This window comes from Oncorhynchus gorbuscha, linkage group LG13, assembly GCF_021184085.1.
Source record: "Oncorhynchus gorbuscha isolate QuinsamMale2020 ecotype Even-year linkage group LG13, OgorEven_v1.0, whole genome shotgun sequence".
NCBI lineage: Eukaryota > Metazoa > Chordata > Actinopteri > Salmoniformes > Salmonidae > Oncorhynchus > Oncorhynchus gorbuscha.
Window position 1 is genome coordinate 80,860,838 of NC_060185.1, and position 13,895 is coordinate 80,874,732.

At 40.8% G+C, this 13,895-nt stretch overlaps 1 long non-coding RNA gene across 1 annotated transcript; it reads right to left on the reverse strand.

Moving 5' to 3' along the window:
• Window positions 1-85: 85 nt before the first annotated feature.
• On the reverse strand, window positions 86-2,114 carry LOC123994264. The gene is made up of 5 exons (XR_006831612.1): window positions 1,976-2,114; window positions 1,460-1,824; window positions 949-1,028; window positions 640-689; window positions 86-342 (listed from the first exon to the last, which is right to left on the reverse strand). It is a non-coding gene; the product is annotated as an uncharacterized LOC123994264 (long non-coding RNA).
• Window positions 2,115-13,895: the final 11,781 nt, after the last annotated feature.

The window sequence follows — 13,895 nt, forward strand, 5'->3', positions numbered from 1 at the left end:
AATAAACTATAGCTTTTCTTCCATTGAGTGAATTAATGTTCTGCTTGATCATGATTTTTATACATGTTTTATTAAATGTGTGATATTCTCATATTTTCAAATTCTCTGTGTAGAAGTGGCACTGACTTACAAATGTAAGTATTATTAATGTTACATTTTAGAATGATGATGCTAAGTTCACTGGCTAAGTTCACTCTGCACATAGATGATGTTCACTCCCAGTCTGAGTACCTGACATCAGAGTACACACTCTCCTGTGGTGTCTCTCTTCTTTCTTCCTCTTTTAGTTTTCAATGCAGCATAATTCAATGCAGCATAATTCAACGTATCCCCATTTTGATCCTAAGGAGGAACATATTTTAGAAACACAGTAACACCATGATTATTACAAATAAATACTTCTCAGTTACATGCTTTTCATATTACATCTTCAAACTATAAAGGTTATGTTCACAGAAATACTGAAAGTTTCTATGAGACAGTAGGCCACATATTGGTTGGAAAATACTTTATAATAATTACTGTCTCGTTATTAATCACATAGACTCGTTTTCAAGGGTTATCATGAGCTATGTAGTAGAGTCATTGACGAATTTCACCCTCAAATTGTAATTGATCCATTTCACAATGTAAATATACCTGTTCTCCCCTTAATCCATCATGTCTTCCTCCCCGAAAGGCATCTACTGCTTCAATAGAAAACAAACAATAAATCAAACAAAGCGTCACTGTCTGATGAAAACCTCTTATCTCCAAAACAGAAACTTGTCAGGAAATGGGAAAAACGTGTAAAAGTTTAAAAAAAATGTACATTGGCAAAAATAGAGTTACAAGGTTTGTCATCAGACAGGGACGAAAGACAAGATAAATCTCCATAGCAATTCAAAACTACTGTAACTTCAGGGTAGCAAAGGTTATCTAGCAAATTTTCCAAATTGTATTGCTTACCTTGACAATTTTCACAGACTTGTTTTTACTTATGTTGCAGGCAAGGAAGATGATCCCAATCCCACACAACACCAACGCCACTGCCAAAACAACAACAACCATTACCATAGCCTTTTCTGGAACAATGATAAATATGAATGTCATGAAGTATCTATCATTATTTCTATCCAAGAAAAATGTATTGGCTTAGGTTAATGTATTGGCAATATAAATTAATGATTAGGACTACAGATGTAATATCTTAATTTTATCACTCTTATGTTAATAAGAATTTTACTGCACAGCAGGAAATGCGAACTTGCTTTGAGTTTTCTGAAGGATTCTAAAGTTTGTTATTTCCACTTTGAAATTGCAGATTTAATTTGCCCTAACCAAAAAATGTATCAACCCCTACAAAATTGTCTATTAATTATATCCAGAGTTCATGTTGCTGAAGGATTATTTTCCTGTTTTAGAAAACTAGCTCAAATTAAGATCCTACATCTGTACACTTTAATTCAACTGATTCTACCTGACTCATTGCATTTCGTGTCAGTGGCCATGTCCAATTTTGTTCCATTGCCCAACAGGATCTCACCACATGTGGCCATAGCACAGTAGTAAGTCCCAGCATCAGAAGGGCTGAGGTTGTTCTTGGAGCGGCTGTAGACACAGCTCTGTGTAGGAGAGGGAGTCTCAGAGCTCTTCTCACACTCATCACTCCTGTTCCCAGGGGTGTAAATGGCACCTGGATGGGATTCTCCTGATCCGGCTCTGAATCAGTAAACACTGTGTTCTCCTGTACAGGTCTCAGAGCCCTGTGCACTCCTGGGTGGAATGGGTCAGACACTGACCTCTATACCACGGTCTTGTAATCAGACATCTGGTGATTCTTACCTAAACGGTACATTTATAATTTCATATGAATCAGTCTGAAACAAAACTTTCCAAAATGCACATGAATGTTAAAACCACACAGACACATAGAAAACATATGAAGACATAAGAACCCTGAACAAAAAATAAAGGGCATTAACATCTTCATTACCTTCTATTACTAAAAAAGTTCCTTGGATCAAGTTCCACAGTCACTCCAATTTTGATCATCTTGGTGAGTAGCTCTTACACGTCTGGTGCAGTTGTCCTCTGCCCATGAAATGCAAAAATGGCAAGTCTATACTCACAGACCTATCTGATAGGCTGGAGAAAACTAAATCATGCTACACTTAAGGGACAGATCTTAATGTATTGGGGGGAGGGACTTGTCCAACTCAAAGTGTCATTTAAAAAAGCACCCCCCCCCCAAGTTAAAAATATTTTCACATGACCCTCCCATTCAACTATAAAAAAAAATCAACATGCTCCCTCTTCATAAAGTTAACTCAAAATAATGTTTACAACCACAAATAACACATGCAATACATTTTCCACCAAGAGGTTTCTGTGCCAATGCACCACACAACCAATAAACAAAGCATACCGACTTCAATCACTTCTATATCATGGTTTGCAGTTTCAACACCACAATAACTAGACAAATAGAAAATACATTCCTTCCTACATTGTAGGCTTACCATACCTTACCTTACTCTCGGACATTCAGTTTCCGTTTTATAAAATAATCAAATTTTGGTCATTTTTCCGCTGTCCCGGTAAATCCCATAAGAGGGCATAAGCAATCATATTGCAAATGTACAAAACATCATGAATCACGACGTGGCCTTATTTCCTAAACAGAAAATATTTCGAAGCCGAAACTTGGCGAGCATAGGTTTGGCATAATGGGCAGTTGGCCCCGAACAAGATGGTGTCTCGGCCTCAACTGTTTTTGAGTTATGGCCATTTTTTCCGGGATTAAAGGTCCAAAATGAAAATAGAGCAATAATTTTTCCACTGCACGTCAAAGTCAAGGAGCCTCCGGTGTCAATAAAAAAAGAACCAGCCATTTATCTATCATCATTTAAGAGAAATCGTACAATGTCAAATTGGTCATGTTCAAAAATAGTTTTTTTTAAACAGTTACAGATCCAGTTGCAGGGTGTTCATACAAATCTTTTTAAAGTGTGCTGCGGAGCTCTGCGAGATTTCTGTCATTTTCTATGATTTTCTGAAATAACACACATTCATTAAACCCTCAGTAAATAACTCAGTTCTTAACGTAAAGACTTAAAACTCAGGATTCTGTAAAGGCATACCACAATCAAGATATGAGTTTATTTATAGCTTACTGTGCCAACCGGAAGTGCCTTAAATGGTGTCATAGTGGCTGTTTTGAAGGGTTAAAATGGTCAGACCTTTTCAAAGCTTCATATGTGTGATTAGGCAACCCCCATGAACTGTAAATCAGTCATGATTCCCATAAAATGTCAAAGAAAAACTAAATCACACACACACAGCTTGGCAGGAGGGACCCATTGGGGTGCGTAAAGACAGACAGTGCCTGCAATAGTTACCTTTGTTCGAGCTAAAAAAGAACCGTCAGACCTAGAGTTCTGAAACTTTAGAAAACGGTTCTAGACCTCAGGTCAATAGAGCGTGGTGAGTTAGGTGGCTCTAGAAGGTTCTCGGACCGAGAAACAGCCTCATACATTTGCAATGACTTCAATTCATTTTGACCATTACGAAAATGACGACATTTAGAAAAGTCTCAGAGACGCAAGACTAGGTGCATTGAAACCGGCTCGGCCCATAGAGACGGACCCCAATGTTCCTGTCCAAGAGCTCATTCAAGGACCCCGTAGCAAGGAATGTAAAAAAGTGGATTTTCAGCACCAATTAGGGTCTTGCTCGGGCACCGAATGACCTATCGAGACGAAACTCGGGCTTTGGGGTCGCCTCACATAGGCCTACACATAATGTCCGAACTGGACCCGCAGCTAGAACGTAACTATGTATTTTACGTTTTTATTATGTTTTAAACTGAAGGCACTGTGAATTATGGGCCTGCTCTGAAATATGTGATAGTTGGCTTCTAAATGAGTTGGAAAAAGTTGGTTTGGTGTCAATTGGTATCAGATTGGTGTCAGAATGACATCTAATTGACTGAAGGACACTGATCTGCTAGTTGACTTTTGTACATTTGCATTACATTTACATTTTTACATTTAAGTCATTTAGCAGACGCTCTTATCCAGAGCGACTTACAAATTGGTGCATTCACCTTATGACATCCAGTGGAACAGTCACTTTACAATAGTGCATCTAAAACTTAAGGGGGGTGAGAGGGATTACTTATCCTATCCTAGGTATTCCTTAAAGAGGTGGGGTTTCAGGTGTCTCCGGAAGGTGGTGATTGACTCCGCTGTCCTGGCGTCGTGAGGGAGTTTGTTCCACCATTGGGGGGCCAGGGCAGCGAACAGTTTTGACTGGGCTGAGCGGGAGCTGTACTTCCTCAGTGGTAGGGAGGCGAGCAGGCCAGAGGTGGATGAACGCAGTGCCCTTGTTTGGGTGTAGGGCCTGATCAGAGCCTGGAGGTACTGAGGTGCCGTTCCCCTCACAGCTCCGTAGGCAAGCACCATGGTCTTGTAGCGGATGCGAGCTTCAACTGGAAGCCAGTGGAGAGAACGGAGGAGCGGGGTGACGTGAGAGAACTTGGGAAGGTTGAACACCAGACGGGCTGCGGCGTTCTGGATGAGTTGAAGGGGTTTAATGGCACAGGCAGGGAGCCCAGCCAACAGCGAGTTGCAGTAATCCAGACGGGAGATGACAAGTGCCTGGATTAGGACCTGCGCCGCTTCCTGTGTGAGGCAGGGTCGTACTCTGCGGATGTTGTAGAGCATGAACCTACAGGAACGGGCCACCGCCTTGATGTTGGTTGAGAACGACAGGGTGTTGTCCAGGATCACGCCAAGGTTCTTGGCGCTCTGGGAGGAGGACACAATGGAGTTGTCAACCGTGATGGCGAGATCATGGAACGGGCAGTCCTTCCCCGGGAGGAAGAGCAGCTCCGTCTTGCCGAGGTTCAGCTTGAGGTGGTGATCCGTCATCCACACTGATATGTCTGCCAGACATGCAGAGATGCGATTCGCCACCTGGTCATCAGAAGGGGAAAGGAGAAGATTAATTGTGTGTCGTCTGCATAGCAATGATAAGAGAGACCATGTGAGGTTATGACAGAGCCAAGTGACTTGGTGTATAGCGAGAATAGGAGAGGGCCTAGAACAGAGCCCTGGGGACACCAGTGGTGAGAGCGCATGGTGAGGAGACAGATTCTCGCCACGCCACCTGGTAGGAGCGACCTGTCAGGTAGGACGCAATCCAAGCGTGGGCCACGCCGGAGATGCCCAACTCGGAGAGGGTGGAGAGGAGGATCTGATGGTTCACAGTATCGAAGGCAGCCGATAGGTCTAGAAGGATGAGAGCAGAGGAGAGAGAGTTAGCTTTAGCGGTGCGGAGCGCCTCCGTGATACAGAGAAGAGCAGTCTCAGTTGAATGACTAGTCTTGAAACCTGACTGATTTGGATCAAGAAGGTCATTCTGAGAGAGATAGCGGGAGAGCTGACCAAGGACGGCACGTTCAAGAGTTTTGGAGAGAAAAGAAAGAAGGGATACTGGTCTGTAGTTGTTGACATCGGAGGGATCGAGTGTAGGTTTTTTCAGAAGGGGTGCAACTCTCGCTCTCTTGAAGACGGAAGGGACGTAGCCAGCGGTCAGGGATAAGTTGATGAGCGAGGTGAGGTAAGGGAGAAGGTCTCCGGAAATGGTCTGGAGAAGAGAGGAGGGGATAGGGTCAAGCGGGCAGGTTGTTGGGCGGCCGGCCGTCACAAGACGCAAGATTTCATCTGGAGAGAGAGGGGAGAAAGAGGTCAGAGCACAGGGTTCATAGAAACATGTCAAACGATGTTTATATTCAACCATCAGGTTGTGTTTAGCCTAAATAATCAATAATATTTCAAACGGACAATAACGTTGTCAATATAAAAGGTAAACAAGAAAGGCACTCGGTCATGTACATGAAAAAGCTCTGTGACACGGCAGGGTCCACTCATTCAGACTGCTCTTACTCCCTTATTTTTCAGAATACAAGACTGAAACCATTTCTAAAGACTGTTGACATTTAGTGGAAGGCATAGGAACTGCAATTTGAGTCCTAAGTCAATGGATACTGTAATGGCATTGAACAGAAAAAAAGAAAGAAAGAAAATCCCACTTCCTGAATGGATTTTTCTCAGGTTTTCGCCTGCCAAATCAGTTATGTTATACTCACAGACATTATTTTAACAGTTTTGGAAACTTTCAAAGGTTTTCTATCCAAATCTACTAATTATATGCATATTCTGTCTTCTGGTCCTGAGTAGAAGGAAGTTTAATTTGGGCATGCTTTTCATCCAGCAGCCCCTACTTTTCATCCAGCAGCCCCATACCCTAGAGAAGTTAAAGAGATGGGTGGGGCTAAGGCTTTAGAGGGTGTGAACGATGCTGATTGGGTGTAGATATGAGCTCCAAAAACATTCAAAGGCCAGTTTCTCAAAAGTGAGGTTACATGTTCATCAACTTACAAAGTAGAATTACTTTCCCATTGTTCCTCATCTGTAGTGTATGATATACACTTTTCTAGTTCTGAGTCTCTACTTTTATCCCATGTAAAAAACATAATTTCAAAAGTTGTACAAAGGACCAAATCGAGCCGGTCAGTCACAAATATACAATTACATAGATACAGATGCATTACAGAGATGGAGACAAAGAAAAATGCTCAACCTCCTTATGAGCATGAGGGGGGTGTTTAAGTACAATTCTTACAAGTTTAGCTGGCTTGTAGCTTATTCTTTAGATGTTTGTGGCTAGGTTTTCATCCAGTTGGCGACAGATTTTCATGTGAATATTCTAAAATCTTCATAAAAACAATATGCCATGTCAGAGGTTGCTTGATAAATTGTATGGACATCCATATGCATTCAGATCCACCTAACGGTTCTGCTGTCAGAGATTTGAGTAATATATATATATATATATATATAAAATATATATATGAAAGGAAGGGAAGCTTTGGCCTAACCTCTGCTATACAGATACAGTATAAACATACAGAGGGAGGGTAATTTGTACATTTCCGATCAGAATTTTTTTGTATAAAGATAAGCATTATATTGTTAGATTATAGGAGTAATGCTGGTAGGCAGTTTTCCTCACCTCAAGTTCAACTGTCGGAGACAGTTCGGGCGTCGGGGCACACTGCCTTCATATCATAGGGCTGCAGTAGCGAAAGCTTAATAATAGCCACACCATACCAAACCATCACAAATGATTCTAAACTTTATTAGGGTGACCTCAAAAGTAAGTCAAGCCATTGTTTATAAGGAAAATAGCAGAAAAGCAAATGTAAACCAGAGAAAAAACACACTACCCTCCCCTGTGCTCCTCCAAAAAACCCACGACCCTCCCCAAAGCAAAAAAAAAGTTTGACAACCCTCCCCTATTTTGGAAACCTCTACCCCCCAGTAAATTTCGATCTGGTGCTAAACACACAGTGTTTCCTTTAGGTCAATATTTTTTTAGTGTTAATTAACTTTTTGCGTCGAGCCAACCCGGATCCGGGATCATGACTACAGCCTCAAGCCCATTACCATAACGCAACGTTAACTATTCATGAAAATCGCAAATGAAATGAAAACAATATGCTAGCTCTCATGCTTAGCCTTTTGTTAACAACATCTCAGATTTTCAGAAATATGCTTCTCTACCATAGCAAAACTTGCATTTAGCATTTAGCGTTAGCATTTAGCATGAGCATTTAGCGTTAGCATCATCAGGCAACATTTTCACAAAAGCCAGCAAAAACATCCAATAAATCATTTACCTTTGAAGAACTTCGGATGTTTTCAATGAGGAGACTCTCAGTTAGATAGCAAATGTTCAGTTTTCCTGAAAGATTATTTGTGCAGGAGAAATCGGTCCGTTTTCTGCGTCATGTTTGGCTACCAAAAAAAAAACGAAAATCCAGTTATAAAAACGCCAAACTTTTTCCATAATAACTCCATAATATCGACTGAAACATGGCAAACGTTGTTTAGAATCAATCCTCAAGGGTTTTTTCTACATATCTCTTCAATGTGGTATCGTTCCTGGAAGTGTGCTTCTCTGTCTGTATCCCATGGCAAAATGAGTGTTACTGGGAATTATGCACCAATTTAGACGAAGGACACCGGACGGCCCCCTGGCAAATGTAGTCTCTTATGGCCAATCTTCCAATGATATGCCTACAAATACGCCACAATGCTGCAGACATCTTGGATGAACGGCAGAGCGCATAAGCTTGTTCACAGCATATTCACAGCCATATAAGGAGACGTTAGTAAAACAAAGCATCAAAAATCCTGTTCATTTCCTGTTTGAAGTTTCATCTTGGTTTCGCCTGTAAGATCAGTTCTGGGGAACTCACAGATAATATCTTTGCAGTTTTGAAAACGTCAGAGTGTTTTCTTTCCAACACTGGCAATTATATGCATAGTCGAGCATCTTTTCGTGACAAAATATTGCGCTTAAAACGGGCACGTTTCTTTTATCCAATAATGACATAGCGTCCCCATAGGTTGAAGAGGTTAAAGCAACTGTACATGTCAATGTATCAATTATGTAGGTTACATGACCAAATGTGTACTGAGGTACTTGACAACATGGCAATAGCCAATAGACAACAAAGGTAGATCAATCAGCTCGATTTGGTCATATCTAGCAACATTTGAAATGTTGTTTTTTACATTGGATAAAAGTAAACACTCAGAGCTAGAAAAATGGTATATCATACATTACAGTTTAGGAACAACGAGAAATTAATTCTGCTTTGAAAGTTGATTAACTTGTAACCCCACCTTTTGGAAAAAAAGTTAATTGTTTAGCTGAAGCTAATGGTGCCTCCAAGACAACTGGAAACTTGGAAAAATACGAGGCCAAGTCATGATGTCAGTGCACTTCAGGTCAGAAAATAAGTGCTCTAGAAAGAGGCCTGTTTTCCCAAGTTGGAATTCCGAGTTGGATGACTGTTCAAAAATAATTTGCCAGTCAGAGAGAGTTTTTTTAGTTTTCAGATGTCTTGAAAGCACTGAAGTCGGAAGATTTCCCGAGTTCCCAATTCTTTTCAGTGCGGCAATAATGCCAACCCAAATTAATTGTCATAGCTAGCTACCATGCACGAATCTGCAGGTAGCTAAAGCTAACCAACTAGGTATATTTTTTTACTTTTATTTAACTAGGCAAGCCAGTTAAGAACAAATTCTTATTTACAATGACTGCCCACACGGGCCAAACTCTAACGTAGACAACGCTAATGTTATGCAGGTGAATGAGGACCCAAAAGCGACTTAACAGAAACAGAGTTTATTCCAGTCTTTAACAAAAACGATAATCCTGGATACTATCACAGGTAAAGTCCAAACAGGAAAACTGAAACCCTCTAGTCAGAAGAGGGGAACAGGAGATGCGACCACAGACTGCAGGTCGCTTCGGGAAGGCGCAGGCCGTAGCTGATATAGACACCTGCTCACACGCAGCATCTGAAGAAGGCAAAAACACGACGGAACAAGAACACAGCACAGCAAACATCAAACAAGGATCCGACAAGGACAGACGCAGAAACAGAGGGAGAAATAGGGACTCTAATCAGAGGGCAAAATAGGGAACAGGTGTGAAAGAGTAAATGAGGTAGTTAGGAGAATGAGGAACAGCTGGGAGCAGGAACGGAACGATAGAGAGAGAGAGAGAGAGAGAGAGAGAGAGAGGGAGAGAGGGAGGGGGAGAGAGAGGGATAGAAAGAGGGAAAGAACCTAATAAGACCAGCAGGGGGAAACGAATAGAAGAGGAAGCACAAGGACAAGACATGACAATATATGACAAAACATGACAGTTAAGCCAATTGTGCACCGCCCTATGGGACTCCCAATCATGGCCAGTTGTGATACAGCCTGGAATCGAACCAGGGCCTGTAGCGACACCTCTAGCACTGAGATGCAGTACCTTAGACCGCTGTGCCACTCGGGAGCCCTTCACTTTAGGCTAGAACTAGCAATGCAAATGGCTTTCTGAGATACGAATAATAGTACTACACAGCTAACAATACGCATTAGCTTGCTATGACAGCGACTTCCTGACTAAATTAGAATTATAACATCTGAAAATGCACCTAGCTAGACTCTTACCTGTATACATGGATAAATGTTTGTCCCTCTCTGTCACGGACGCCATGGTTGCCCTTAGTTTGAAGCTGTAATCCGGAGACAGGTGTTTTATACAACAGCCTCTTATGTTCTCTTTTAGACTCGCTCTGCATATTTACAATCAAATGGCAGCTATTTTTTATTTATTTTATTTATTTCACCTTTATTTAACCAGGTAGGCTAGTTGAGAACAAGTTCTCATTTGCAACTGCGACCTGGCCAAGTTAAAGCATAGCAGTGTGAACAGACAACACAGAGTTACACATGGAGTCCCCTTTGGTAGCTATTTCTGCAATGCATTTGCTGAGTAAGTCACAGAATAATTTTGATTGGTACATTTCTAGCTAGATGATTAGACAGGTGATTACATTTAGATAACGTAAGCTAATGCTAGATACCTAGCACAACAAAAGAGGCTATATCTGGCTGCTTTCATGTGAAAAAATACCTAGCTAATCATCATACGTGCTAGAAAAGCTACTGGTAACACCCTGTCAGCCGGGGTGCTGTACATGAACAAGATGGAAAGCCAATTTTGCTACTGAACTTACTTACTTAATCCTCTTCGTGCTTTGAGGCAGATAAGATATCCACAAGAGAGCACCACTTCTTCCAGTTTGCTACCTTCTTGGATCGGGTTCCCCAGGTGAGGCCACAGTTTGCTACATGTCATTACACATCATCTTAGAAATACAAATGAAGTGCCTTCCAAAGAGAACTTTAACTTTTAGAATATTGTCCTCTGATGAGGTAACCCTGCCTGAGACTTGTCAGCCCAATTGCTCTCCTTGGTCCAAGAGAGTCTGAATGTTAAAGGAGAGGTTTTCTTTTTTTAAACCATATCTATATTTTTGATGTAAATGGCATGTTACAGAAAGGTCCAGACAACTTTTTGTGATATCACATGTTTTTGAGAAACTTACCCCAAACTGCAAAACACTTCCTGATCCTCGTGTAGTGGGGAGGCCCTGAAAAAACATAAACGAAGGCACAAAAAAAAGAGATCCCAAGTTAAAGTTTATTGTTAGCTAGATAACATTATCTGATGTTAGGTGTCTGGCTTGCTAGTTAACGTTAATTTATGTGTATGAGGTGTGTGTAACGTTAGTGATGTTCTCTCAGAATGTCATTTTGCTTTGGTAGTTATAGCCTAATGTTAGCTAGCTAATATTGAACCAATTGGTTAACTTTAGCTAGCTATGACAATTTGCTTGTACTGCTAGTTAAACATTAATTTGCATAGCCATAGCCTGTCATTAACTAGTAAGAAAAAATATAACACTACGACCGGGATTCACTCAGATCCACGTTAGATCGGTGTTATAGCACGCTTGAAATGTCAAAGATAATTTCTGAGCTGACGTCTGCAGTGTTCACCGTGAAAGCGATATCCTCAAATGTCAGGGAAAATAACTCTAAAAGCTACATTGTTGGCAGTCCAGCTCCCTATGTAGGTAATTGAATCTTAGACTCAGAATGCACATTTCCTTTGAACATATTATTGATAATGTTATTATTTAGACTTTTCTGTTATTGTGCACAATTGAGTTTTTATTTACTGTACTCTCTTACTTAGGTGCCAAACACAGATATGTTAAATTACGCTGCATTGTATTTCTCTGAGAAGAAAACTAAAAGAGGAAGAAAGAAGAGAGAGACACCACAGGAGAGTGTGTACTCTGATGTCAGGTACTGAGACTGGGAGAGAACTTAGTTTCAGATACAGCATAGACAAAATTATCTCAGTCAAGCATCTCTATTTCGACAAAATGTAAGCGTTTTGGTTAAATAATCTCAGGACATTGCTTTCGAATGAACTTTTACAATATTACAATACAATATCCTGATGCAATACTATAGACAATGGAATTACATCCATGTTTCTGCTCAAAATGTCTTCTGGAGTGGTCCACTTACTTTAAGCTAGCTGATGTCAACAAGTAGCAGTAGGGAATTCATCTTTAAATGTCCACGTACAGTGCATTCAGAAAGTATTCAGACCTCTTGACTTTTTCCACATTGTGTTACGTTACAGCCTTATTCTATAATCGATTAAATAGTCCCCCCCCCCTCATCAATCTACACACAATACTCCATAATGACAAAGACAAAACAGATGTGTAGAAGTTGTTTAAAAAATTTAAAAAGCAACCATTTAATAAGTGTTCAGATGCTTTACTTAGTACTTTGTTGAAGTACCTTTGTCAGCGATTACAGCCTCGAGTCTTCTTGGGTGTGGCACCTGTATTTGGCGACTTTCTCCCATTCCTCTCTGCAAGCTCTGTCAGGTAGAATGGGGATCGTCACTGCAAAGATATTTTCAGGTCTCTCCAGAGATGATCGTTCGGGTTCATGTCCGGGCTTTGGCAAGGAGACTCAGAGACTTGTACCGAAGCCACTCCTGCATGGTCTTGGCTGTGTGCTTATGGTCATTGTCCTGTTGGAATGTGAACCTTTGCCCCAGTCTGAGGTCCTGAGCGATCTGGAGCAGGTTTTCATCAAGGATATCACAGTACTTTGCTCCGTTCATCTTTCCCTCGATCCTGACTAGTCTCCCAGTCCCTGCCACTGAAAAATATTCCCACAGCATGGTGCTAGGTTTCCTCAAGATGTGACGTTTGACATTCAGGCCAAATAGTTCAATCTTGGATTCATCAGACCAGAGAATCTGGTTTCTCAAGGTCTGAGAATCCTTTAGGAAGTCCAAGCGGGCTGTCATGTGCCTTTTACTGAGGAGTGACTTCCGTCTGGCCACTCTACCATAAAGGCCTGATTGGTTGAGTGATGCAGAAATGGTTGTCCTTCTAGAAGGTTCTCCCATCTCCACAGAGGAACTCTGTCAGTGACCAAGGCCCGATTGCTCAGTTTGGCTGGGCAGACAGCTTTAAGAAGGTTCTTGGTGGTTACAAACTTTTGTTTGGTACCCTTCCCCAGATCTGTGCCTTTACAAAATCATGTCACGGAGCTATAAGGACAATTCCTTTTACCTCATGACTTGGTTTTTGCTCTGACATGCACTGTAAACTGTAGGACTTTATATAGACAGGTTTTTGCCTTTCCAAGTCATGTCTAATTAATTGAATTTACCAAAGGTGGACTCCAATCAAGTTGTAGCAACATCTCGAGGATGATCAATGGAAACAGAATGCACCTGAGCTCAATTTCTAGTCTCATAGCAAAGTGTCTGTGGTCCTTCTGTAGCTCAGTTGGTAGAGCATGGCGCTTGTAACGCCAGGGTAGTGGGTTCGATTCCCGGGACCACCCATACGTAGAATGTATGCACACATGACTGTAAGTCGCTTTGGATAAAAGCGTCTGCTAAATGGCATATTATTATTATATTATTATTATTATTATTACTTATGTAAATAAATGTGCTAACATTTCTAAAAAGAAACAACCTGTTTTTGCTTTGTAATTATGGAGCATTGTGTGAAGATTGACGAGGGAAAAAACATTGAATCTATTTTAGAATAAGGCTGTAACCTAACAAAATGTGGAGAAAGTGAATGGGTCTGAATACTTTACAAAGTAACTGTATGTGTCAGTACTGTTCAGAAGAATTAATAATCTAGTTAATTCGTCTCTTTTTATAATACTTTGTTGATATACCATTTATAACAACTTATGTCCATTTCAAATTGAGTTTTTAACTGAAAAACAGAGACTTATAACCCTAGTTCATTAAGTTTCATTTGAACTTCTATCATAGAATGAACACCTACTTCATAAATCTGTGAATATGCAGTGGTGTAAAGCACTTAAGTAAAATACTTTAAAGTATTACTTAAGTCTTTTTTTAGTATCTGCACTTTA